The 27,910-nt window shown below is 36.8% G+C and overlaps 1 pseudogene; it reads right to left on the bottom strand.

The window, feature by feature from the left end:
* Positions 1-8,847: 8,847 nt before the first annotated feature.
* On the bottom strand, positions 8,848-9,913 carry LOC101686963 (annotated as a pseudogene).
* Between the last annotated feature and the right edge of the window lie 17,997 nt (positions 9,914-27,910).

Consider the following 27,910-nt stretch of genomic DNA (forward strand, 5'->3'; position numbering starts at 1 on the left):
GCTGGGCTTCAGTTTCCTCCCTGGGGAAGGAGTGTTCTCAGAATAACAATAATGAATTAGAGTTTGGCCTGAGTCTGTAGTCAGAAAGAATTGGGAAAAAGTCTGAACTTCAGTTCTCATTATTCATTGATTTGGTCAAATTCTTCACCCTGAAATCCACATTTGTTGTGTAGATTAAATGAGCCAATACGTACAAATGGTTTAAAATAGTATGGGGCACTTTGCCGGGGCTAGATAAATTTTCACTATTACTACTGCTTACTCATCTCACATGAATATTTACATTTGAGAAATAATAAGAGGGTGCTTGCTTAATCAAGGGACCTGGGTGTGGCACACCTGGGATATCCTTCCGAGGATTCACGCCCTGTGACGTTGTGGCCCATGATAGGCCACACAGTATGACGTAAGCTGTTGTTAGGGTGTGGCATTCTTTGCCTGTGAATTTCTTCTGCTGGCAATGTCCATGTGCCTGTCTCCTTTAAGGTTTTCTTTAAATGCCACATGCTTTTCCCCTGAAGACGTTGCTGCTCCTCAAAGCTGACTGTAATCTGTTACTGCATTAAACTGCTGCTGCTCTCAGCACTCCTCACCTTAAATTACCATTACTGTACATATTTTTCCCCCTCAAGGAGACTGTAATTACTGTGAAGGCCTGCTCTATGAATGATTCATCATTGTAATCTCCTCATTGCTGGAACAATGCTTGGAACATGGGGGAAATTGTGTAGATATTCACCAAGCTAATGAATAAGTCAGTGAATGAATGAAACAGCTAATGGTTGGATGATTGTGGGCAAATTTAGCCTGGGAGGGAATGGCACTAAGCATTTGCCTTTTTCCCTTTTTGAGTATCAAAACCACAGGCTCTGAAAAAGTCCTTGCAGCTGGGAGGTAGGGCTGGAATCTGGGCTTGTGAACTGGGTAGGGTTTGTAAGTCCTCAACTTTAAAAAAATTCATTTGTTTAAAAAATTCATCTGTATTAAAAAAAATTCATGTGTTCAGTACATTTCATTTAGCACATGTTGTGGGCTTTAGCCCTCTTGCTGAGGGTATAGAAGCCTGTGTTTAGCAGCTTATTTTACTGTGGAGTCAGGGGACATCAGAAATGGAAGGAGCCTTAGGATCAATTCTGGATAAAGACTTCTCAGATGGTATGATGAGGAATGGTAGTGCCCGTGAGAAAATCACAAATAAATGAATAAAAAATAAGACACATATATTGTACTTAGCTTGGAGTAGGCTATATTCTATACCCCTCCACTTTCTAGATGAATGATTATAATGATAATAGCCATAATAATTGAAGCTATTATCTATTTAGCTCTTAGAACTGACCTTATAAGAGCTTCATGGGGTAGACACTATCATCCTTTTTATTTATTTTTATTTATTTAAAGATTATATTTATTATTTTAGAGAGAGAGAGAGAGAATGCACAAGAAAAAAATATTCCTTCATTCTTGATTCTGTAGCTGGTCTAATAATTGACATAAAACCTAAACTGGAGAAAAGGAAATAAAACTTCATACCCACATCTGGGAGAACCCCCCCCCTCCCGCCTAAAGGTCTGAGATTCAAAGAAGTGACCAAAGCAGGACCTCATCTAATCTTATCCCTAGAAGGCTGTAGAGTTGGGGCTAGAATTACCCTCTTGACCCTTACTGAATTCAGTTCTTTTCTTCCCCCGCACCGCCCGGTATCTGTTGCTGCCTTCTCTATTCCTCTATTCCATTCTTCCCTTCTTGCTTCCTTTCTCATCTCCTGTCCTCTTTCCCTTCTTATTTCCTCTGTTTTGTAAAATAGCCATTAAACCCTCTGTTATTAGGTTACTTGTGAGTTTTGCTGGTGGTCCCTCAGTTCAGCAACCTCCTAGTACTTCATATCAATCAAACCCCTACAGTCTTTCAACAACAGAACTCTACATGGTAACAGCAGCAGGTGGACTCTTCCTGGGATCACGTTCTGTGTATTGTGTAGGCTGCAAATTGAAGCAAGTTGTCTGTTGAAGAACCATAATACTATCTAATTAAACACACAAAAAAATTTAGTTCTTTCTCCATTTTCCTTCTCTAACCATATTTTTTCAGACAAAGCTTAGAGAAGCAAGGCTTGTTCTACAGATCCCTATTCACTGATTTATCTCTTTTTTTCTCTCGAAAACCTCTGTGGTTGTTTTAAATTATTTACTGAAAAAGAGAGAGAGAGAGAGAGAGAGAGAGAGATGTTTTCTTAACTCTTCCCAAATCTTAAATTGGTATTCTGTAGACTTCTAAATGAATAATTACTCCATCATTTTGGAATTTTTTAAAAAAAGACTTTATTTATTTGAGAGAGTGAGTGAGAGAGAGTGCACATGAGCAAGGGCAGAAGGAGAGGGAGAATCCCCTACTGATAATGGGGAGGGGGGCTTGATCCCAGGACCCTAGGATCACGACCTGAGCTGAAGACAGACACTTAGACTGAGTCAGTCAGGCCCCCCCTTCATCATTTTGGTATTTGAAATAAATTTTTTGAGGAAGAATCTAAACAGTATTCAGTGAGAATCTATTCTGAACAGAAGTTTATCCTCATAAAAAAAGACGTATAAAATCTAATCATAGCACCTGGCAGGTAATACAGTAAACAATACATTATAGTGGTGCTTTCCATAATTATCAATGGTAGTAAGAGTAACAGGAGCATTAGATTATCTAGACTTAACGTCAGACATTTTAACTTACTAGCTGTGTGACATAGAGCAAGGAGCATAATTTCTTTGAGTGTCAGTTGGAAGGACGGAAATCAAAGGAAGTTATTAGTCAAGTGTAAAGTACTTCATCAATGTTTTATAGTTTAAAAACTCTAAAATGTCATCCTTTTGCCTTGAATTACACCTTTCAGCATTCCAAGAAGAATCTCTTCTTTTGCTTAGATCATAAGTAGAATGCTGGGCTGACATTGTATTTTAGGTTGCCAGATAAAATACAGGGCATCAGTTAAAATTCAATTTAATAACGATTTCTTTTAGTATAAGTATGTCTATGCATTAATACTCAAATATTATTTATTAAAAATTCAAATTCACAGGGCATCCTGTATTTTATTTTCCAAATCTGGCAGCCTAATTATATTTTAATAGACAAGTTTACAGACTACAGTACAATTCCTTGATCTGCTATTATCTGTGCCCTCTAAGAGATGAGGACACTGACTAGTGGCCTCTAAAATTCATTTCAAACCTGAGGATTTGATAACTGTGATAAGACAAGGAAGCTGGTGGAATCAAACCCACTTCCAATCCCCCAGTATCACCACTTCCTACCTGTGTGGATTTGGTTAAGCTAGCCTCTCTAAGCCTATCTCTTATTATGCAAAATTTTCTTCTTTCTAAGACAATTACTTTTCTCCTCAGTGGATTTGCATTATCCATTTTTAGTGCTCATTTCTGAACTGCGTTATCAAAATTCGAATTTTCTCTCTGTGAACAGAGCAAATTCAGGATTCTAGCTCTTGACCATTATGGTTAAGAATAAGTTCGTTCCTGAGAGATTCTTCTTTTTCTTGTTTACAGTTGGAGCTCGAGGCTCACCAGTCACACTTGAGAATCTGATGCTGAGGGAGGGAAAGGTTTCAGAGTCTTCCTGTATTACTTACAAGGAAGAGGGAGGGGCGTCTGGGTGGCTCAGTGGGTTAAACCTCTGCCTTCGCTCAGATCAGGATCCCAGGGTCCTGGGATCAAGCCCCACATCACGTTCCCTGCTTGGCAGGGAGCCTTCTTCCCCCTCACTCTCTCTGCCTGCCTTTCTGCCTACTTGTGATCTCTGCCTGTCAAATAAATAAATAATCTTTTTTTTTTTTTTTTAAAGGAAGAGGGGGTTTGGGAATTTGGAATAAATGTCTCCTCCTTTTTTCTCCCCTGGGGAAGGGACTTTGCCTGGGCTTGGCTGAAGCTAGCTCCTGTTCATTAAACACCTCTGCTCTCTCAGTTGTACTTTATCCCACAACTCAGGTAACCCTGCAAAACAGACACACATTACCCTCATTATATTGAGTGAGAAAATGTCCCCAGGTGATACGTCTAGGCTGAAAACACACATTCAATTCCTAGGTCATGGAAAGCATCTCAGGCTGGTTACCTGAATTTCTGGCTATTGAATAGCTTGTTAGTAGTCTCTAGTTGGCCTGTTTGTTTCTCTAGAAGCTTGCTTAAGGTGATATCTATGTAGATGTTTTCCTCCCAAAGATGGTGCTGTGTAATAGGGTTTGATGAAATGTGGTCCATCTTTTCCCTGTGGGAGCTGGCAATCTGGAGCTAAAGTGCTTCTGAAATGTTATTTTTAAATAGTTTGGAAAACATACTACAAATAACACCTGTTTATTGTCTATGTTAGAATACAAAGCTATATGGAGGGAAAAAAACAGAACATAATCTGCCTGTCCTCTAGAGAGACACTGTTATGTTGATGCACTCTCTTGTAGATAGGTAGGTGGATAAAGATACACAGTTAAAAAATAGATGTTTAAGATGTTGTTGTTTCATAGAAATAGGATCAAATAGAATAAGCCATTTTGGATTTTTTTTTTTTTAACACAGCAATATATCTGCACCAACAGATTTTGTGTTTTCATCGGCCAAGATATATATAATAATTTTTAAAAGAGAATTAAAATCGAAATTGTGTGCTACAGATTCTATATTGTTAGGTTTTTTAAAATGTGTCTCTTCTGGAGATGTGAGTTGTGATCATTAGCAATCCATATTTTACTTTAATTGTAGAAATCTTGGTGGAGAAGGAAACAGAAGAGAATGTGGTATCCATAGTGGCTGTTTTTCAGTCCTTCTGAATGGGACCCGCAGTTTTTTTTTTTTTTTTTTTTTTTAATAGCTGCCTCATATCTGGAGGACAGTTTCTGTTGGGATTCTCTGACTTAAATTTCCCTTGAAAGTTTCTTGGGCATGTTGAAAGGCAGAATCTGACCTTACTTTGTGGATACACTGAGGCTGTGTGCTTTAACAATTTTATAGAGTGAAACAAAGCATTTGGACCTTGACATGAAATTAAATTCCAGAATAACGTTGTACTTTCCTCCTCCAATATGACAGACCAAACTATTTGAGGCACCAGAAACTATTTGAACCACGTCGCCTGAGAAGTTACTCAGATTCTTGATTTCACCTGGTGACAGGTAGTGCAAGTTGGAGTGATGGCTTCATGGTAACACACAGCTGAGTGTTTGCTCTGAGGGTAGATTTCACTGCAGCTTGGTCTGTGGTCAGCTAAGGGAGCAGAGGAAACCATACCTTCTCAGTGAACAGGGCTCTGCATGTCTTGGTTGCCTCACAAATGCTTACTGATGGTCATGAAAGAAATGACTCTCCAACTTCCTGTACTCAGTTTTTTTGCCAGTGGGAAAATTCTTTTTCAGTAGGTGGCAATGATAAAACAAAACAAAACAAAAACAAACAAACAAACAAAAAACAAACCAACCAGGCAAACACATTTTCTACTATGGCAAGTGTAGTTCAGTGAAAGTAGCAATGAATGTGCCTTCAAAGACTTGACTTGAAGTCCAACTTTGCTACACACTGGTTCATTAGCCCTGGACAAATGATCAGGCCTGGCTTCCTTATCTTTTAAAGTAGAAATAATGATCTTTCATTTCTTTAGCATATTCTTGTGAAATTAATACACAGGAAATATTTTATATACCATAAATCACTTATGATAAAGATTAGATCAAACTTTTCTTGATCAAGGCACTCAAGAAAACCAGGCACTGTGTTAAACACTTTGTATGCATTATCTTCTCTAACACTCAAAATTTCGGGCAGTGGATACTGTTTGCTATCCTCATTTTACAGAAAAGACAACTAGTGGCTAGAGGGCTTATATAACTGACCAAGGCCACAAAGCTTCTCCCCTCGCCCATACCTGGTGGATGGAAACAACCATTAGCACCAGAGACAGAAGATCAGCAGGGAAATGATAGAAAAGCCAGGACAGAATACTGTATAAATACACTGACTATATCATTTTTTCCCCTCAAAGTAAGTTAGGTGTACTATTCTTGTATATAGGATGTCTTTAGGACAGGCACAAAGAGTTTTTTGTAAGTTATACATTTATTTTAACATTAGGAAAATATATACATCTAGCATAGCAAATCCCTGATTTTAGGGTTGTGACTTCCTAGGATGAGAGTGTAGTTCCTAGATACTCAGTTCAAAGAAATAAGGTGATTTAAAGACAAATATAAAATAATAGTACAGGTGTTATGCAGATATGTAAAATCAGATGTATGATAAAACTGTTTTAAGTGTGAGACAGCTACGTCATAAAAGCTGTAGTTAAAGATGATATTATGCATGGCATTTACCAAGGCTTTACATAATAAGATTTTGGTGTTTTGCGCATATGGGCAATAGAAGGGTGTAAAAATTCAGATGTGGACTTTTTTTTAAAGTAAGCTCTATGCCTGGCACGGGGCTTGAACTCCCAACCACAAGATCAAGAGTCAAATGCTCCATTGACCTGAGCCAGCCAGTTTCCCCCAGATGTGGACTTTGACATAAGGCAAGCTGAATATAGTCAATTCAAGATCAATAACAATAATATTAATCATAATAGTTATCATTTATTGGAGCTTACCATGTTTTAGAGATGCTGTGTAACACTTTATACTCTGGGCCTAATTTAAGTCTTCAGTTATTTGCACTTGGAGAAGCTGCTGTGGGAGGAACACCAAGAAATAGTACATCTGCACTGTCCTGTATAGTCACTCCTAGTCACCTGTGGCTCTTGAGAAGCTGGAATATGGAGAGTCCAAATTGAGATGTCCTGTGAAGGAGTTCAGAAAACCACCCCGAAATACACCTCTTTGGAACAAGGATTATTTTGAGCTGATTGCACTTGAGAAATAGTAGCCATAGAGAGCTCTGTGCTCTCCCCTTCTGCCAAAAGCTGGCATACACGTCGTCTTATGAAATTGTTCCTTCTCCCCTCGCCCATCCATGGAGGATGAAAACAACCTTAGCACCAGAGACAGAAGGTGAGCAGGGAGATGGATCTGTACAAATCAACCTTACTATAAGAACCCTAATCTTCCATCTGTCTCCTCCATATATTTACCTTCCTACAATTTACCACGTCTAGAAGCCCGAACTCTTTTTCTTGTGTCTAGTTGCTTCTCCACAACTGATTGGCCTTGGTTAAAATGACATGTAAGTCCCTAGATCTAACCTCCTTTCTAGGCCTTCACTTCTTTCCTACGAAGACCTCAGTGCACGTAAAAATTAAAATGCTAACATCAAATAAAATGTGTATGCCTTTCTTCTGTTAATTTGTCACCTGTCAGTTTAATTCACATGGCTTCATTACTGAATATAAGAAGGTGGAGGAAAAAGTTTTTTTTATCTTCTACACATTGGAACTTGAAGACTTAATATGGGAAACACAATGTGAAATATCTCAACTTTTAAAATATTGATTACATATAGAATTGACAATATTTTAGATATTCTGGCCTAAATGATATGGTTAAAACTAATTTTACCTTTTTTTTTTTTTTGAAGTACTAGAAAATGTAAAATGACACATGTGGCTCTCAATTTTGGCTCACACCATATTTCCAGCAGACAGCACTGCTCTAAGTGAGGTGTACAACTATACTCTTGGCTTATACCTGGGCTGAGGTCCCAGGTTAGGTTTTCAGCTGGGAAGATAAGGTGTTTCCTTTGGTTTAATTAGCAGGTATAAATGCAAACATACCCAGGGTTCGACTACTCTGCTTCTGCATTTGCATTTTCCTACAGAGACCACCAGCTGCTGAAAAGCCAGAGAGGGATAACGAAGTCTGCTTCTTGCTGCTTTAGAGCCATTAAACTCTTAAGACAGGACATTGCCCCTTGATTCTGTGTGCAAATAACAGAGTATTACAATTAGCATCTGTGTAGTTACACTGATATAATTTAATGGGGTCAGGGCAAATCACATTATTCTGGGGCTGAAGTGCATTCATGATGGGTAATTTATTCATAGGTGAGTTATGGCAATTTCTTAAGAAGTCTCTCAGAGAGTGAGTTCCAGCACCCAGAGCTTGGAGGGTGATTGTTATTGTAGCAATATATGCCATTAAAACAGGTAAACTGAAATTAAAAATCCAACATGAGCTCTTTCTAGTTCTAACACAGGGTCACACAGTGAGGACCTAAACAAAGAAAACCTCTCTTGTGTCAAATAATCATGATCCTTCCCATTTTTCCTTTCTCCCTACTTAAGTGGATTAGCAATAGTGTTGTCTGCAAAGCAAAGAAATTCAAAGTACATGCATGCGCCCGCATGCGTGTGCGCGCGCACACACACACACACACACACAAATAAAAAGTCAAGATCCTTAAACAACAGCCATTTTGTAGGACTGGGTAAGTGAAACCCAGTACCCCACTTCCTGCTCTCCGGACCACTCCTCCTATAGTTTCTTATTTCCCCTCATAGTCCATTTGTTGCATTTAGGAGAAAGAGTGCTGGACTCAAAGGAGAATATTGAAGTTCAAGTCCTATTAAAGGTGATTCATGGCTTTCTGCCCTTGGAAAAGTCCCTTGACTATTCTGAGCCACATTTTCTTCACCACCCCAAAAATATTATCAAATATAGAAAGCAATATGGAAAACTCTGCCACATGGTCAGTAGTGTGAACTTTTTAATTTAATTTAATTTTATTTTTTGGTAAGGCTCTCTGCTTATAATGAATTATTTTAATTAGTTTTGTTACTCAAAAGAAACTTCTGCATCAAAGCCCCCCACCCTGAGATACTGAGGTGTTTTGGAGCGGGGGTGGGGATGAAGGCAGGGTCCAGTTCATATTAGGAATCCTGGTCTGTAGGGTTGTACTTGAGCATGACTTTCAAGCCCAATCCCTTTCTGGCTGTTTCATAAGCTTCCAGAACTTTCTCCAGAGGAAATCTATGGGTTACTAAGGGCTTTACTTTCACAGACTTGGAGGCATCAAAATCGCCATTGGCCATGTGTTGCAATATTGAAACATAACCTTAATATCCATCTCCTGGATGGCAGCGTGCACTGGGGGCACAGGGCTCATCTCAGAGCCCAGCGCTACGAGCACCAGGGTCCCATCAGAATGAGAAGCATCAATGCTTGAGTGGATGGTGGGCCCCGCTCCTGGGAACATGATGGTCACTTTTCGCTTGCACCCCAGCAGATCTTTCACTTTACTGACAATTTCCTTAGGGCTGTCTTTGGAGATCTGGAGGACAATATCAGGCCCAACTTCCCTAGCTTTAGACAACTGAGAAGCAGACAGATGAGTCACCAGCACTTGAGCTGCAGCCATTGCCTTGGCCATGATCAGAATGAACAGTCCCATGGCCCAGCTCCACACACAAAGACCCTGTTCCTCAGGGTGATTCCAGCTTGCCGGCAGGCATGGATCCCCTCAGACAGTGGTTCAATCAGCACCCCCTCTTCAAAGGTGACATTGTCAGGAAGCTTGTAGCAGAAGTCAGCGTTGTGTTTATAAAACCAGTAGAGGTTCCTGTCATCAGGGGGCGTGGCATAGAAGAAGATGGATGGTGACAGATTATACCTGCTAATCTTACAAAGTTCATCCATTTCTCGCAGAGAGCTAGGCTCTGTGGCAACACGATCCTCTGGCTTTAGGTGCTTGAACAGTGATCCCACTTTTATGACTGTCCCTGAAGCTTCATGCTCCAGCACCACTGGCTTTTCCACAATAAAATGGCCAATTCGACCATGCTGCCAGTAGTGGACATCTGAGCCACAGATCCCAACAGAATGTGTCTTCAGCAACAGTTCATTTGGGCCTGGTTCAGGGATAGGATAGTTGTCCAGGCTCAGGTCTCCAGGTCTGTGCACCACAAGAGAGAGTTTCTCAGGCTTGGCCACCTCCATGTCGTTTTCTCCCTGCTGGGAGGAGGCTAAACTCCACAGGACATATGATAGATCTGGTCCAGGATTGTTACATTTTAATGACCAAAACGTTTCTTCTTATGGAAGGAGCTGAGATGTCCTTCAATGGATGAATGGATAAAGATGTGGTCCCTATATACAATGGACTATTACTCAGCCATCAGAAAGGATGGCTACCTACCATTTACATCAAGGTGGATGGAACTGGAGGCTTTATGCTAAGTGAAATCAGTCAATCAGAGAAAGACAATTATCATATGGTTCACTCATTTGTGGAATATAAGAAATAGTGCAGAGGATCATAAAGGAAAGGGAAGAAACCAGAGAGGGAGACAAACCATAAGAGACTTAATTCTGGGGAACAAACTGAGGGTTAAAAAAGGGGAGGTGGATGAGGGAAAAGGGTAATTGGGTGATGGGCTTAAGGAGGGCACATGATGTGATGGGCACTGAGTATTATCCGCAACTGCTGAATCACTGAACTCTACATCCAAAAATAATGATGTACTATATGTTAGCTAATTGAATTTAAATAAAAAAAAAAAAACAAACCTTTTCCAGGTCTCATACCTTAGCTTTTGGCTGCTTATTAAACTTCTTCTTCATAAGAATAATGAGAATTAAAATTTAATGAAAACCCCCTATTAATTTAGTGCCTTCCTCTCTCTTAGTTTTTCTACTGTGAAATATTATATACTTTCTGAAGAAAAAACAAACATGTGGATTAATAAATCATTATAAGGTAATTATCTGTTTAAATACAATCTAGATCAGAAAACAGCATTGCCAGCACCCATGAGAACCCCCAAAGGGACTTGGTTCTACAACAACTTCGTTTATCCCCTTAAGAGTAACCAGTATTCTGGTTTTATGATAGTCACATTATTTGCCTTTCCTTATATTTTTAATATTAACATATATATCTATAAACACTGATTTTAGTTGTTTTGAGATTTTAAATAACCAGATCCATGCAGACACTTGTTTCTGACTTCTTTACAGCATCACATTTGTGATAGTTATTCTTGTTATTGTGTCTAACAAAGGTTGCTTCATTTTCACTGCTGTCCTCTGTTGTGTGAATACACAATGATTGATTTGTCCAATATTGTTGATAAACTTCTGGGTGTTTTCTAACTTGGACCTATTCAAGTAATGCTGCTGTACACGTTCTTGTCCATTTCCTTTGGTGCACATGAATATGCATTTCTAATGGACCTGTTACTAGGAGCAGAAATACAAAGTCACAGGTAATAAACATGTTTAGCGTAAGAAGACACTGCCCAATTTTTGTAGAGTGGTGGTATCAATTTAGACTCCCTTCAGGAGAATTTGAGAGTTCCCTTGTTCTACATCCTTGTCAAAAGTTGGAGTCGTTGGTTTAAAAATGTTCAGCTAATCTGTTGGGTGTGTACACAGGTATGTTTTTGTGGTTTTAGTTTGCATTCCCATGGTAACTAATGAACTCATTGTCATAGTCTGGTAGCCATTTGGATGTCTTCTCTTGTCACTGTTCAACTCTCTTCCCAACTTTTCTCCTGGGTTTTTCATCATTTTATTGATTTATAGGACTTCATTTTATATTCTAGATATAACCCCTTTATGTGTGTTACACATCTCTTATTCTATGCCTTAAATTTTCATTCTCTTAATGATGTCTTGATGAAAAGATGTTCTTAATTTTGATGTATTCAAATTTATCAAACTTTTATTTTATGTTACTGATATGTTCACTTTAAAAGTCTTCTCCTACACCTGAGGTCATGAAGATGCTCTCCCACATTATATCCTCAGGGTTTTATTATTTGTCTCTCACATTTAGATCTATAATCTATCTAAAATTGATTTTTTAAAAATGAGGTATAGGTAAGGGTCAAATTTTATTTCTATATGGATATCTAGTTTTGCCAGCGACATATATTTCAAATGCTAATCTTTTTTTAATTTATTTTTATTTTTATTTATTTTTTTTAATTTATGTATTTTTTTATTAATTTTTTATTTTTTATAAACATATATTTTAATCTTATTCCACTACTCAGCAGTGCGACTGTCTTCCTCTGGGTTTTCCTAAAAGCAGAGCTCTGAGGGAAAGGGTGCATGGAGGTCTTTTATTTGGGGACCCCAGGTAGCAGAAGTACAATACTGGGAAAGTGAAACAAGAAGACAAATTCAATACAGTATGTATAATAGAACTGGCTACTACTATATGTAACTGGTGCTCAGTCTTTTTAAGGAGGCATATGAAATGTAACTTAGAACACTCTGCCTGGGAACAAAAAGAAAAAGAAGAAACATTTCCTCATTGGGTCCAAAGCTGGCTTCAGAGATGTTAATCCCTCTAGATCTCCAGATTGCAAGTGTATGAGTGCTGAATGTGGACATCCCACACCTGGGGCATTAGAGAAGTCTTAGGGCAGGGAGAAAGAGGTGTGCAGTGTGAGTCAAAAGCAAGGTGTGGTGACCAGCACATGCATGATGCTGGTGAAGACCAACATGTTATTGCAGTAGCTGGTTAAAGTTAAAGTTGGAATGGAAAGGATTTTGATGTGATTCATAAGATGATCCTTATTTGAATAAATTGATCTATCTATCTCTATTTGAACTAATACCACACTTTACTAAAAATTGTAGATTCATACTAAGTCTTTTCACCCAGTGGATCATGTTCTCCCCACTGTTCTTCTTCAAGAGTGTTTTGATGAATGATGGTTGTTTGCATTTTATGCACATTCTAGAGTCAGACTATCACTCACAAACAAGCCCTAGGGACTTTGATTGAAATTACCTTGAATAAAAAAAAAAAAGAAAGATGAAAGAAAGAAAGAAAGAAGAAAGAAAGGAAGAAACAACCTTGAATCTATAGATAAGTTTAATGAGAAATGCCATCTTGATAGCATTAAAGTTTTCATGAATATAGTTATCCTTTAATTATTCTAAATAATGTTCTTTAACTTTTCTGCAGAGAAGTCTTACAGCATCTTTTGTTAGATTTCTAGGTATTAGGTTTTTTTTTTCTTTTTAATTTTCTAACTTAGTCACTGTTATATGGAAAAGAAATGGATTTTTGGATGTCCAATGATGTTACAAAACATATTAGTTCATTGTCATAATTTATAGATAATTTATATTTTCTACATGTTGCAGTCAGGGCATTTGTGAATAATGATAGTCTTTTTCCTCCTTTCCATTCTCTGCATGATTATATCTCTTTTGTGCCTTACTGTCCTGGCTGAGACTACCAATATGTTGTGGAGGGAAGGATGACAGTGGGCATGCTTACCTTCTTCCAGTCTCAAAGGGAGAGTATTAGTATACACAATTAAATTGCTAATTAGACTGTAAAGGATGTTCTTTATTAGATAAAGGATATTTTTACTTATAGATTGCTAACAGTTTTTGAAAATCACAAATGGATTTTGAATTTTATTTAATAGCTATTTCACAACTATTAAAATACATATTTTTTCTTTATCACATTAATGCAATAAATTACACTGATATTTTTTACTGTGTATTTCAGAATAATTTTAGATTTACAGAAGAGTTGGAAAGATGGTACAAAGTGTTTCCATATGCCTTCACCATTTTCTTTTTAATTGTGTTATGTTATTCACCATACAGTACATCATTAGTTTTTGATGTAGTGTTCCATGATTAATTGCATTTAACACCCAGTGCTCCATGCAATCGGTGCCCTCCTTAATACCCATCACCAGGTTCACCCATCTCCCCACTTCCATCCCTTCTAAAACCCTCTCTTTTTTTCCCAGAGTCCATAGTCTTTCATGGTATGTCTTCCACTATGATTCCTCCCCCTGCATTTTTTCCTTCCCCTAAATGTCCTCCATGCTATTCTTCATGTTCCACAAATAAGTGAAACCATATGATAATTGACTTTCTCTGTTTGACTTATTTCACTTAGCATAATCTCTTCCAGTCCCACCCATGTTGATGCAAAAGTCGGGTATTCATCCTTTCTGATAGCTGAGTAATATTCCATTGTGTATATGGACCACATCTTCTTTATCAATTCATCTTTTGATGGGCATCTTGGTTCTTTCCACGTTTTGGCTATTGTGAACATTGCTGCTATGGACATTGGGATGCATATGGCACTTCTTTTCACTACATCTGTATCTTTGGGGTAAATACCCGGTAGTGAAATTGTAGGGTCATAGGGTAGCTCTATTTTTAATTTGTTGAGGAACCTCCACATTTTTCCAAAGTGGCTGGGAATTTGCTTTCCCACCAACAGTGTAAGAGGGTTTCCCTTTCCACAACTTCTCCAACATTTGTTGTTTCTTGCCTTGTCAATTTTTGCTGTTCTAACTAGTGTAAGGTGGTACCTCAATGTGTTTTGATTTGAATTTCCCTGATGGCTAATGATGATGAACACTTTTTCATGTATCTGTTCACCATTTGCATGTCTTCTTTGGAGAAGTGTCTGCTCAGGTCTTCTGCCCATTTGTTGACTTGATTGTTCTTTGGGTGTTGAGTTTGAGAAGTTCTTGTAGATGTTGGACATCAGCCCTTTGTCTGTAGTGTTATTTGCAAGTATCTTTCTTTTAATGTTAAAACCATGGTATGTTAACTAAAATTGGATATTTAAGAAAAATTAACCAAACCTATATTATTGGAATTAACCTCAAATTGGTTATAATTTTTACCCTTTTTTATATTGCTGGACATGTCAATTTAAAAAAATATTTTTTGTATTTATGAGTAAGATATGCTTAAATTTTCCTTTCTGACACTGTCATAGCTAGGGTTTTTAATCAAAATATAATCAAAGGAATTTGGGAAATTTTATTCTTTTTTTGATTTTTGGAGGAGTTGATAAAAGCTTCGTACTATAGTTCTTTCACTATTTGGTGGAAGTCTTTGTGAGTAGGCTGTTAAATTATAGATTCCATTTATTTGGCAGTTACAGAACCATTCAGGTTTTCTATTTCTTTTAGATTCAGTTTTCTTAATTTGTATATTTTCTAGGAATTTATCTGCTGAACCATAGTTTTCAAATTTATTGCCTTAAAGTTGTTGTAATACCCTCTTGTCTTATTAATTGTTGGTAGATCTGTAGTGATATGCTCCTGTTTCTTCTTGATAGTATATTTTTGTTCCTTCTCCTTTCTTTTCTTTAACCATCTCATCAGAGCTTTATCAATTTTATTATTTTAGTTAAAAGAATAATACTTTGTTGATTCATTTTCCTGAATATTTATCTCACTGATTCTGCTATTATTTAAACATTTTTTTCTTCTATTTCCTTTGGGTTTTTTTTTTTTTCTTCTTGATTTAACCTCTTAAGACAGATGCTTATTCATTAATTTGTAGTCTCTTTTTTTAAATACAATATATGTTTGTAAGCTGTAATTTCCCCTCTAATTGCAGTTTTAGCTTAATCTCACATTTTGATAAGGGGCATTTTAGTTATTATCCAGTTAATATATTTTCTAATTTGTGTTTCAATGTCTTCTGTAATTCATGGGTTGTTTAAAGTATATTTCTTAATTTATAGGCATGAAGTTTTCTGCTTACCTTTGTTTCTTGTTTGATTACACTGGGGTCAGAAACTGTGTGTTTTTAATTAATTGAAATTTGTACCACCTTTAGGGTCAGGACCTGATCAGTTTTTGTAAGTTGCTCCATGAGTGCTTGAAATGAATGTGTGTTCTCTAGTTCTTGAACACAATTTTCTATATATGTCCCCTAGGCCATGATTGCTACCTGTGTTCAAACTTCTGTGTCTTTGCTGGTGTTTTGTCTGTTATGTCAGTTACTGAGAAGGGTGTATTTGAATCTATTCTGATTACCAACTGGTTTATTTCTCCTTGTAAGGGTAGTAATTTTTATCTAGTATATTTAGGGGCCATATTATTAGGTAGTTCACGTCTTCCTCATGAATTAATCTTTGCTTTTTACTTGAGGATTTTCAGCCAATCTAGTCAGGAGATGACTTAGGTTTGGGTGCAGTGCTGTGGCTGCATTCCATGTACCATATTTTATATTTCTCTAGTCATACCTTGTATTTAGGAGAAGGCCTAGTTTGCTAGATGGTTTTCCCCAAGGTCAGATCCACCACCAACTTGAGGTTTCATTTTGCACTTTGCTTTAGGGAGGTTTCCCTCTCACACACACCCATTTTTGTCCCTTTGATTCTCTCCTTCCTTCTCCCAGAAGTTTCTGTTATTGCTGGTTACTGAATGCTCGTTGATGTGGGTTGGGTGAGGAGCATTCTTTGTTCTGATTAAGCCTGAGTCTTTGGCAAGTATCATGTCTATTGATCTTGTGAGCGTGGTCTTCTCAGAGTTCCTGCCTCTTCCCCAGCTGTAGTTCTGGACTAAGCTATATCTGCTTCCTGTTCAGGGGTAGATAATTTTTTTCTGTTCCCTTCCCTTAGTTTCAGTGGGGTTTCACTTGAGTAATGGGTGTGTGGAGGGGCAAGATTGTTTCCTCCCTGCCCAGTTTTGTAGGCAAGAAAGAAATAAGGGTCTGGGTAGGTTTTCTGGCCCTGCAGCTATGGCTACTGTTCCCCTTCCCTAGGTCTATACCAGAAGGGATGTCCTCTCAGGACCCTCACCAATGTTTTGGCAGGGGACCAGTGAGGGCTGTGGATATAACTACAATTGCATCATATAAACTCCATCTGTATTTGCAACCTCAGAGAACTCTCTACATTCACACTAGGCCTCACCTTTCCTTTACTAATTCACGAACAATTCTAGATGAACTCTTCTTACCAGTGTCTGGTTTTGTCTATCCAAGTAAGCAAGTATTCACATCCCACCCTCTCCTGCAAGCATCTGACTCTCCTTAGTTTTGACCTGCTCTTTCCCTAAGACTTCAGCTTTCTGATAGGTTTAAGAATAGTTATGACCCTGAAGTTTTTCTGATTTTTGTGTTGTTACTGCAAGGAAGGAATGTTTTTGTGCTCTCTTTATCCCAAGCAGACTGGAACTTCATTGAGTTTCTTAAATCTGTACATTGTTATCTTTCTTTAGTTTAGGAAATTTCTCAGCCATTATCTGCTCAAATATTTCTTCTATTTCATCCTTTCTCTTTGCTTCCTCTGGGTCTCCAATCAATATGCCATGTTAGACCTTCTTTCTGTATTTCTTCTTTTTCTTTCTAGAGGTAATACTGTTTGGGATGCCTTCTTATCTGCATTTTTTTTTCTAAATATATATATATGTGCGTGTGTGTATATATATATAGCCAATAAATATTATGTGATATTCGTTTGTTTTAATTGATACAACTCTAACTTAGTATATATATTTTATTCTTTTCCTTTAACATCATGACTTCTAAATCTATCCATTTATATAGACCTAGTTACTTCATTTAAATTATAGCATTGTAAAATCTCTTTATAGTATTTCATCTGTGAGAGGACTAGAATTTATCAATTTTTCTATTAGTGAAACAATAGGTTGTGAAAAGCCTTTTCTTTCCATTATAACTTTGCTTCAATAAATGACCTTGTATGAACTATCTAGGACCAGGGTTTCTCTGTGGTATACACCTAAAACCAGAATTGCTGAGTTATAGATTATACTACATAGATTTTAAATTTCACCAGATAACACCAAATTGGTATCTGAAGTGATTACTATAAAGTATAATCCTGTCTGTTTTCCCACATCCTCACCATATATATCTATCTATGTGTGTGTGTGTGTGTGTGTGTGTATATATATATATATATATATGGTATATATATATATTATATTATATATATATTATATTTCATATATATATATATATACCATATATATATATGTTTGGTAATATTGTACCTTTTGATTTATCAATCCAATATTGTGAAATGATGCCATCAAATCTTAATTTCTCTGATGTGAAGTTGTACATTTTTTATATTGTCATTTGTTGTTTTGATTTCCTCTTTATATCATTTGCTACTTTTTCTATTTTATTTTTCTTAATAATTTGTAAGCCTGCATATAAATTATTTTCACTAATCTTTTTTCTATGTTGTAACTCGTCCTAGCCAGCTACTTATCTTTCAAATTTGTTTATGGTGTTTTATCACCCAGAATTTTAAAAGGTCATATTTAACAATTGTTTCCTTTATTAATTGTGCTTTTCTTTTTTTTTTTTTTTAAAGATTTTATTTATTTATTTGACAGAGATCACAAGTAGGCAGAGTCAGGCAGAGAGAGAGGAGGAAGCAGGCTCCCTGCTGAGCTGAGAGCCCGATGTGGGACTCGATCCAAGGATCCTGGGATCCTGACCTGAGCCAAAGGCAGAGGCTTTAACCCACTGAGCCACCCAGGCGCCCCTAATTGTGCTTTTCTGTTTTGTCTAACAAATCATTTCAGATCCCAATGTCAAAAAGACTTCCTTCTACACTTCTTCAAATAGATCCAAAATTTTTTCTTAACATTTCAGTCTAAATCATCAGAAATTCTCATGTAGAGTGTGATATAAAGATTTAATTTTAGTTTTTTTCCAAATAAAGATACCATTTATTGAATTATCTTCTTTTGCCTTCAAAATTTGTGATGTTTTATTTCTTATATTTCAAGTTGCTAATGCATTAGTCTGTTTCTCTATAGTTTTCATTAACCTACAGTCTTTCTATACATGAATGCCTCACACCTTGTTATTGTTTTAATAGGAATTCTTTTTTGTTTTAATTGTAGTAGTCTTAATTCAGAGAAAATCTTCAATATCTAAGGAATTTAATCTACAGACCTTCCATCTACAGACCTGATTATTTCTCCATTTATTCAGATCTTATTTTTAATTTTTTAATTAAGTTCATTTATTCTGATCTTTTTTGAAGATTTTTTATTTTTATTTTTATTCTTTTTAAATATTATTTTATTTTTTCAGTGTTCCAAGGTTCATTGTCTATGCACCACACCCAGTGCTCTATGCAATACGTGGCCTCCTTAATACTCACCACCAGGCTCACCCATCCTCCCACCGCCACCCCTTCAAAACCCTCAGTTTGTTTCTCAGAGTCTGTAGTCTCTCATGGTTTGTCTCCCCTTCTGATTTCCCCCAATTCACTTTTCCTTTCTTTCGCCTAATGTCTTCCATGTTATTCCTTATGCTCTACAAGTAAGTGAAACCATATGATAGTTGACTCTCTCTGCTTGACTTATTTCACCCAGCATAATCTGTTCCAGTCCCCTCTAATCTTTTTTGTGACTTTTAGTAACATTTTCTTCAAGGACACCTTCAGCATCAATTTTAGGTTTCCTTTTGCATTTTGCCTCAGTGCAGCAGGAGAAGGAGACACAGTCTTTTTCTAACTTTTGTCCCTTAGATTCTCTCCTTCCTTCTCTCTGTAATATATTGAACACATTTGATAATATCTTCTTGAGATGCTAAGCATCTTTTATTAGATCTATTCGTTTTCTTGGAATGATTCTTATTGCAAATGACAAGTTTTCCTCTTATATTTATTAATTGGTTATTGATAATACATAAATAATTATTGATTTTTATAATTAGTTTTATATCCAGCAATCCTGCTGAATTATTTTATATGTTCTGGCAGTTTCATTTTTTCTTTTAATTTTCTATATAGACAAATCATTAGCAAATGACAAAATTTCTAATCCTTGTATTAGTTTTTTTCCCCTGTCTTATTCCATAGGCTAAGCCCTTCAGCAAAATAAGCATAGACATTAAAATGAGAATCTTTGTCTTATTCCTAAGTTTAATGGAAATGCCTCTAAAGTTTATCAAGTATGATGTTTGTTGTAGGTTTTTGAAAGTTTTTTTAAATTTTTTTTATCAGAAAAACAATTTTTCTTGCTATTATTTGATAAAAACTTTTATTAGGAGAATGTGTGGAGTGTTGGGTATTAAGGAGGGTATATGTTGTGATGAGCACTGGGTGTTATATGCAACTAATGAATCATTGAACACTACATCAAAAACTAATGATGTACTCTATGCTGGCTAACTGAACATAATAAAAAGGAAAATGTGTGAAATATTTTCTTATCTGTATGCAGTGAGGTGACTGTATACCCCTTTCCCACAATACTTGTCTTTAGTGTGGTGACTTTTTTAGATAGTCTGATATTGATACAGTCATGCATTCCAAGGATAAACACTGCCTAGATGTGATTTATTAGATTTAAAATATAGCTGGATTCAACTAATGGGTATTTTATGTAGGAGTTTTACATCCATATATATAAATTAAGTCAATTCCTTTCTATTGTTGACATAAAAATATCCCAGTCTTAGAAAATAAGTTGGAGGGGCTCCTGGGTGGCTCAGTGGGTTAAAAGCCTCTGCCTTCAGCTCAGGTCATGATCCCAGGGTCCTGGGACCAAGCCCCACATCAGGCTCTCTGCTCAGCAGGGAGCCTGCTTGCCTTCCTCTCTCTTTGCCTGCCTCTCTGTCTACGTATGACTCTGTCTGTCAAATAAATAAATAAAATCTTAAAAAAAAAACTTACAAAAAAAAAGAAAATAACTTGTATAGTTGTCTTCTTTTTCTAATCTTTGAAGCACTTTACATTAAACATTTAAATTAGAATTATAAATGTTTTTGACCATTTGTTGAATTCTTTTCTAAAACTGTCTGGGCCTGGAAATCTTTATGAGAGGGAGATTTTCAAAATATTTCTAATTATTTGATATAGGATGGAAAATTTGCTATGTCAGTTTAGTCTGCCATTTGAGAAAAAGAATCTCACTTTTCTGTACATTGTATTTTTTTCAACCAAGGGCAAACAAAGATTCTTCTTTCTGAACTTTTAAAATTGCATATAAAGAATCCCTAATCAACAGAGGATTGAGAGCATGATCTGTGTATATTCAAGGACTTATGTTTAATATAGAAAAATTTTGCTTTTCCTTCAAAAGGGGGTACTGCCATTTGATCTCCACCCAAACACTGGGTACCATCATGCCTGCCCTATACAATAAATTATTAGAGTTACTTATAGTATACCTATTTGCTGTCCTTTACATAACAATAATAATCTTATGAGAAGTTTTTTACTATAAGTTACACAAGAAGGAAAAAGATGATTGGAGAAATTAAATAACTTGGCCAAGGTTTCTTGGCTAAGAAAGCGGCAGAAGAGGCTTGTGAAACCATGTGTATCTGATTTATTACATCATAGTTGGCATTCAGAAACATTTGCTATTTCCCTTTAATCGTTGCTTTAATACAGTCTCTAGCAGAAGAATTATTTGTCAAACCAGTTTTCCCTCAAGTTTAATTTGATTTCATTAACTCCTTTCACAACTTCTTTGGCAAAAGCAATGCTTGCAATATTTTGTTTAAGCAAAAGCAATGTTAATATTCCCCATACCTTCCCTAATTATTTTACTCCCTCACCTAAATTATCTGTGCATAATCTTTTGTATCTTTGGCTAGATTTATTAATACAGTCTCAACAGATCCATTTAGTTGAACAAAAGATATGAATAACTTTTTTCTTTAATCGTCATAAACTGGCCATACAATTGAACAAACAACTTTTTGTCAAAGTAGTAGAACCACTGGGAAGGCTTGTTTCATTGTTTCTGTTTTCCAGTCGACCTCTGCCTTAGCACATGTGAGAGTCAAGGTCAGTAGAAGGCAAAAAGCCCAGTCTATATCAGAATGACCTGATCTTGAATTCTGGCTTTATCATTCTTAATGACGGGCAAGGGGAAACTTAGCAAATTGCTCATTGTCTCTAGCTAAGCACTCTTTGGCATACTTTCCTTCCTTTCTAAAATTTTTATTTTTTGAGATATTTATACCATAAGAGTCACGATTTAAAGGTATTCCAATTCAGTGATTTTTAGTACAGAAAAGGTTGTGTAGTTATCACCATGATCTGATCTAGAACACCCAAATCAGAATTTTTTAAATCTAATTTCATCACCGCAAGAACAAACTCTGCCTTTGTTAGAATCACTCCCCATTTCTCTCCAGCACCTGGAATCACTAATCTGCTTTCTGTGTCTATTTTAGACATTTCATATAAATGGAACTATGTGGCATATGGACTTCTGTGTCTGACTTCTTTCATTTGGCATGATGATTTCAAGGCTCATTCATGCTGTAGCATGTGTCACTATTTTATTCTTTTGATGGCTGAATAATATTCCATTACATAGCTACAGCCGATTAGGTATCCATTCATCTGTTGATAGATATTTTGTTTCTACTTTTTGGCTCTTGAAAATAATGCTGCTATGAGTATTCAGGTAAAAGTATTTGTGCGAATGTATGTTTTCATTTCTCTTCCATATTCCCAGGAGTGGTATTAGTGAGTCATAGGTAATTCTATGCTAACTTTGTGGGGAAGGGTCAAACTATTTTTTACTTTAGTCGCCTCATTTTACATTATCACCAGCAATGTATAAAGGTTCTAATTTCTTACATCGTCCTTAACACTTGTTAATTTCCTTTTATTGTTTTAATTATGGTCATCCTGGTGAGTCTGAAGAGGCACCTTATTGTGGTTTGATTTTCATTTCCATTGTTTAATTTTTCTCAAACTAATAATGTTGAGCAACTTTGTGCATACTTATTGACCATTTGTATATCTTTGAGAAAATTTCTATTCAAATCCTTCTGCCCACTTTTAAGTTGGGTTGTTCTTTTATTGTTGAGCTTCAGAGTTAATACACTAGATACTGGATCTTTACCAAATATATGACTTGAAAATACTCTTCTTTCCCATGTCTGGGTCATATTTTACTTCCTGCATAATTGACACACATTAGATGCAATTTATTATTTAATCTTAGAGCATCCTTGTGAAATAGGCAATATTATACCCATTTTATAGCTGAGGAAACAGTCATGGAAGTTATATGGCTTGTTTAGATTCATACAGCTAGTATGAAGCAAGAGCTAAATTCAAACCAAATCTTAGGTTGAAAGTCCATGAACTTACTGACTGAATCAATGTATGATTTATAAGCAACCAAATATGTACAAATATGGCTATGGGATCAGAGAAAACAGAAACTTATGGGAGTCATAGCGGTCTGGAGAAGATTCAGGGAGTCAGATTTTCAAAAGAATACATAGAGAAGAGTTTGGCAAATGATCCGGGAAAATCATATTGTTAACAAAGGCCTTGATGTGGGAACACAAAGTTGATTAAAAAACCAGTAGGTGAAAAAAAACAAAAACAAAAACAAAAAAACCCAGTAGGGGCAATTGGGTAGCTCAGTTGGGTAGGAGTAGACCTTTGGCTCAGATTAAGATCTTGGGGTTCTGGGATCAAGCCCCATGTTGGGCCGGCTCAGTGGAGAGTCTGCTTCTCCCTCTCCTGCCCCTCCCCCTCACTCACACCTCTCTCTCTCTCTCTCTCTGTCTCTCGCGCGCGCGCGCGCACACACTCTCTCAAATAAATAAATAATTAAATAAAATCTTTTAAAAAAAGCAACCAAGAAATAAATAAGTGGGACTGGAGTGGAGGATATTGTAAGCAATCAAGGGAGATGAGACTAGAAAATTAATTTCATGTCATGAAGGGCCTAAGTGTTACTACTTTTTTATTACAGGCAGGCAATGGGGCACCATGGAGGCCTATAATAGGGAAATAGCAGGATAATGGTAGAGTTTTAAGGAAATTAGGCAGAGTAGATTAATGGAAACAAGGACCAGAAGAAAACATTATTGGAAATTGGATGTAGATTTGTCATGAAATGACAAAATCCTGGTGAAAATGGTAGGGATGGAAAGTTTTAAAAAGAATAGAGATAAAAAATACATTTCATAGGAAGAATCCAGAAGCCATTTACTACATGATGAGTAACTACAGTGAGTTACCACAAGTGTAAAAAAAAAATCTCCACGTTAATGTTACAAGTTAAATTTAGGAGTAATATTAATAAAAATAATGCCTGACACCAAATAAGTGTTTTTTATTTGTGAGGGAAAAGAGAAACACCATGGGCAATTAATCTTAACTAATGGGTAATAATTTAGTTGGAGGACAAATATTCACGGTGGACAAAAGGATATGCTGTGTCTTGAAGATGTTATATAATGCCCACAAACAACCCTACTTAATAGATGAGAAAATTGTGACTCAGGTAGGTCAGGTAACTTGGTCCTTTTTGGTAATTACCAAAATTACACAACTAGGGTGATGGTTAAATTTATGTGTGAACTTGATGGGTGATGAGGTGCGCAGATGTTTAGTTAAACATTATTTCTGGATGTGTCTGTGAGGGTGTTTCTAAATAAGATTAGCATTAGAGCCAATAGACTTAAAAAAACAAAAACAAAAACAAAAAACTTGTTGCTGTTCCCAGCCTGGGTGGATGTCATCCAAATCATGGAGGGTCTGAATAAACAAAAAGGTCCAAAAACGGAGAATTTGCCCTTTCTCTGCCTGAATACTTGAACTGGGACAGGGAATTTCTGTCCTGAGACTGGGCATTACACCACCAGCTCTCTTGGTTCTTAGGCCTTTGGACTCAAATTGTGACTTACACCATCCGCTACTCTGGTTTTCAGGCTTATTCTAAACTGCACCATCAGCTTTCCTGGGTCTCCAGTTTGCAAACAGTATATTGTGGAACATTTCAGCCTCCATGATGACATGAATCAGTCCTCCATAATAAACCTCTGTGTGTGTGTGTGTGGGGGGTCTCCTGTTTGTTGTATTTCCCTGAAGAACCCTGCCTAATAAACCCAGTCAGATATTAAGTGGGGACTCAAGCTCAGATTTGTCTTAATGCAGTGTGAAGAGTCTAAGAAAATCCAAGCTTTTAATCTTGAAAACCTGAGAAAATAGTAAGATCATTAACTGAAATAAAACACAGGCTTTTGAGTGGAAATTGAGGGAGGAAGAAAGTATTTTGTTTTGAGCTTCGTGTAGAAAGGGGTCATTTACTTGGAAATACTTAAACATAGGGAGAAAGAATGAGAGAGAAAGGCAAGGTGTGTGTGTGTGTGTGTGTGTGTGTGTACATGTGTGTATGTGTGCATGTATACACAAGAAAAAGAAGGAAAAAGATTCGAAGCCATGGAAGATAAACCAGTTGTGGAAGTAGCATGGACAGAGTGAAAAGGAAAATGCTAGACCTTAAGAAAGGGCCAGATGAGGGAGGGGAAGAGGTGGAAGAAGATGAGCTGCCAGAGAATTAGCAGGAGAATAAAGAATTGAAAGGAGTGTGCAGGAAAGTCGAGAAAAAAAGAAAGAAAAGGCAGTGCCTTGCCATATGGCATCTTGTGGTGCTTTCAAAACCCACTTAAGACAGATGTGGTATAGACTCAGTCCAGGGACTGGAGGCATCGGAGAGCCATCAACAGAAAAAAAAGAGACCATGAGTTTAATTATGTAAGTTGGGCGGTGTTTAGAAGGAAAGAGGGTTGAAGTTAGAGGAGTGCTAGATCTAGAGATTATTTGGAGTTGATCGGGCTCTGTGTGTGAAGGGAGAGAGAAGGAAGAAGGACAGGTAGAGAAATAAAACCTTTAAACTGAAGAAATAGATTTCTAATGGCTGTGCTAAATACCTACTAGTGGATTGGAAAGGTTTTTGTTATTGTTGTTTAAAGAAGAATGTTAAAATTTATTTTCAGGCAGTGTAATAGGCATTTAATTCTCTCTGCCTAGTAAGATAAACAGAATCATTACTAATTTTTGGAGACATTGAAATTTGTCCTCCCTTTAGGGGTATTGGGTCATTCACCTATCCCTAAATCACAGAGAGTGGATAATCACCTATGAGCTTATATTTAAGAACATTTTTTTTTCTGTGAGTTTTACTTATGGGAATTTGGATGACAGAAGTAGAGTAGTGTCATCTCTAATAATAGTAGTTAACACTTCCTGTGTATTTACTACAACCCTGACACTGTTGTATGTGTATTTAAGTATTAATTCATTAAATTCCCCTAGATATCCATAAGCTTGGTACTATTAAGGATGAGGAAACTGAGACCCAGAGAATTTAAATGACTAGCCCCAAATAGCAATGGCCATGGTGGTGTCAGAACCAAAACCCAAATAGGTGGTCTTGCTCCAGGGCTGTGCTCCAGTAATCTCTACATTAGACTGCCTTAATACTGTACTGTCCTTGAAGATTTCCAAAACTCTTTTTTATTTCTCTGATTATCCATCACCCATGTGGGATGGGTTTGTACTTTTTAGCAAAGTGGAAACTGAAACATAGGAAAGTTTAAATTGGCACCAGTGAATAAGGGATTGAATATGAAATGATGTCCTGGTCTCCCTACTTTTAGAACTGTATGCTTCTTAGGAAATGGTAGAAGATAAAAGGAGTCAAGACTAGACATTGGGAGTATGGAGAGTCATCACAATTCTCACTCAGCAGCTATGGAACAACCACCAAGCTACTTACATAATAAGGTTCTTGGTTTTTCTCTCTGTGAAATGAAGGGGTTGGGGTTTGATGATACTTTGACACTAGAGTGATACGTGCCAGTATAAATATAATGCAAGCTTTGTATATAATTTAAAATTTTCTAATAGCCACATTAAAAAAGTAAAAACCACTAAGTAAAATTAATTTTGATAAATTGTATCCACTATATGATCATTTTGGCATCAATCAATATTTTATATATATATATATGTATATTTGGCTATATACATATATATATATATATATATATATATATATATGGCTAGTGTGTGTGTGTATGTGTGTGTATATCTATATATATATATGGCTAGTCCAAACTGAAATGTATTATGTTTATAAAGTATACAGCAGATTCTGAAGAACATATATATATATATGAAATGCGACATATATATATGTCGCATTTCAAGTGCTCAATGACCACATGTGAACAGCACAGAGCTCTACCTTAAGTAGCAAGCAGCATGAAGTCTCTTTTCCAAAGACAGGTAGCTAGAAACATCACAGCGAGCAGCAGATGCTGAGATATTTTCCTGCCCATCTGCTTAGCTTCAAGTCCTCCTTTTTCTCAAACTCCAAGGCATCTGCCTGCCTCAACTAAGTAGAGTGGGAAATTATGACTGATGGCCCTCTTCCTACAGCCCCAGCCCCTGAACAGGCAGTACCTGTGAAGCCCACACAACAAGGGCATCATCTTTCCAGGCTGACAGCCCTGGGAGATGACACCCGTGGTAAATTAAGCAGAATGCTGATGAAAAATGAAGTGTGGCCACAATCTAGCAGTCCTAGCAGTAGACAGAGCCTGCTGTGGTCCTTGACAACTGCGTTCTCTCTTAGATATTTCCATGGCATTCGAGTGCTGGGTCATCTATTATCCTGCATGTTATGTATGAGGAGAGAAATAAAATGAAATGGAACTCACATAATCATCGTAAAGGCAGATTTACTAGATACCATCACAGTTCATCTGGGGGAGGAAGTTCCCTTCCTTGCAAGAGGGCATGCTTGTTAAAAAACACTCTTTACAGTAAATGAAGGATTTTTTTTACACTTCAGAAGTGCAGGTCAATCCTTGAAGAGTGGAGGGAGAAAATTTTCCCTTTTGTTAATCTGGCAGGCTAACTAAATCAATACATTTATAAGAACCTAAAGGACAGATTAATTTTGAACAATTATTTAATTTTAAAGGGTAAAGGTCCTAGACACCCACCAGTCTGCTTCTGAGAGTACTAATTAGTGCAACTGGGTCCATGATTTTCAACTGTCATAATAACCCCCCACAATAGAAAACAGATCATTGATATCCATAAATAATTGACAATAACCAATATGGTAATACATTTAAAAAAGAGTGTAGCCTCCCTTTTTGTTCAAGGATTGTTTTGAAAGCCTCCCTTTTGCAAATTAAGTGATGTGACTCTGACATTGTGTTCCAGAGCTAGGAGGAATCATCCTGATCATCTGATCCACGGCAATCAGAAACATGGTGACTCACCTCTCTTTCTCTTATCCCTGTGTGTCTTGCTAATCAGTGCATCTCCCCACTAAGCCTGAATGTGGCTTCAGAATTCTCCTGAGCAAGGAGTTCCAGACAGCAAATACCAAGCAATCATCATTATCAGGGTGAACCTGT

This window comes from Mustela putorius, unplaced genomic scaffold, assembly GCF_011764305.1.
Source record: "Mustela putorius furo isolate JIRA1106 unplaced genomic scaffold, ASM1176430v1.1 tig00000407_pilon_pilon_pilon, whole genome shotgun sequence".
In the NCBI taxonomy this organism is placed as follows: domain Eukaryota; kingdom Metazoa; phylum Chordata; class Mammalia; order Carnivora; family Mustelidae; genus Mustela; species Mustela putorius.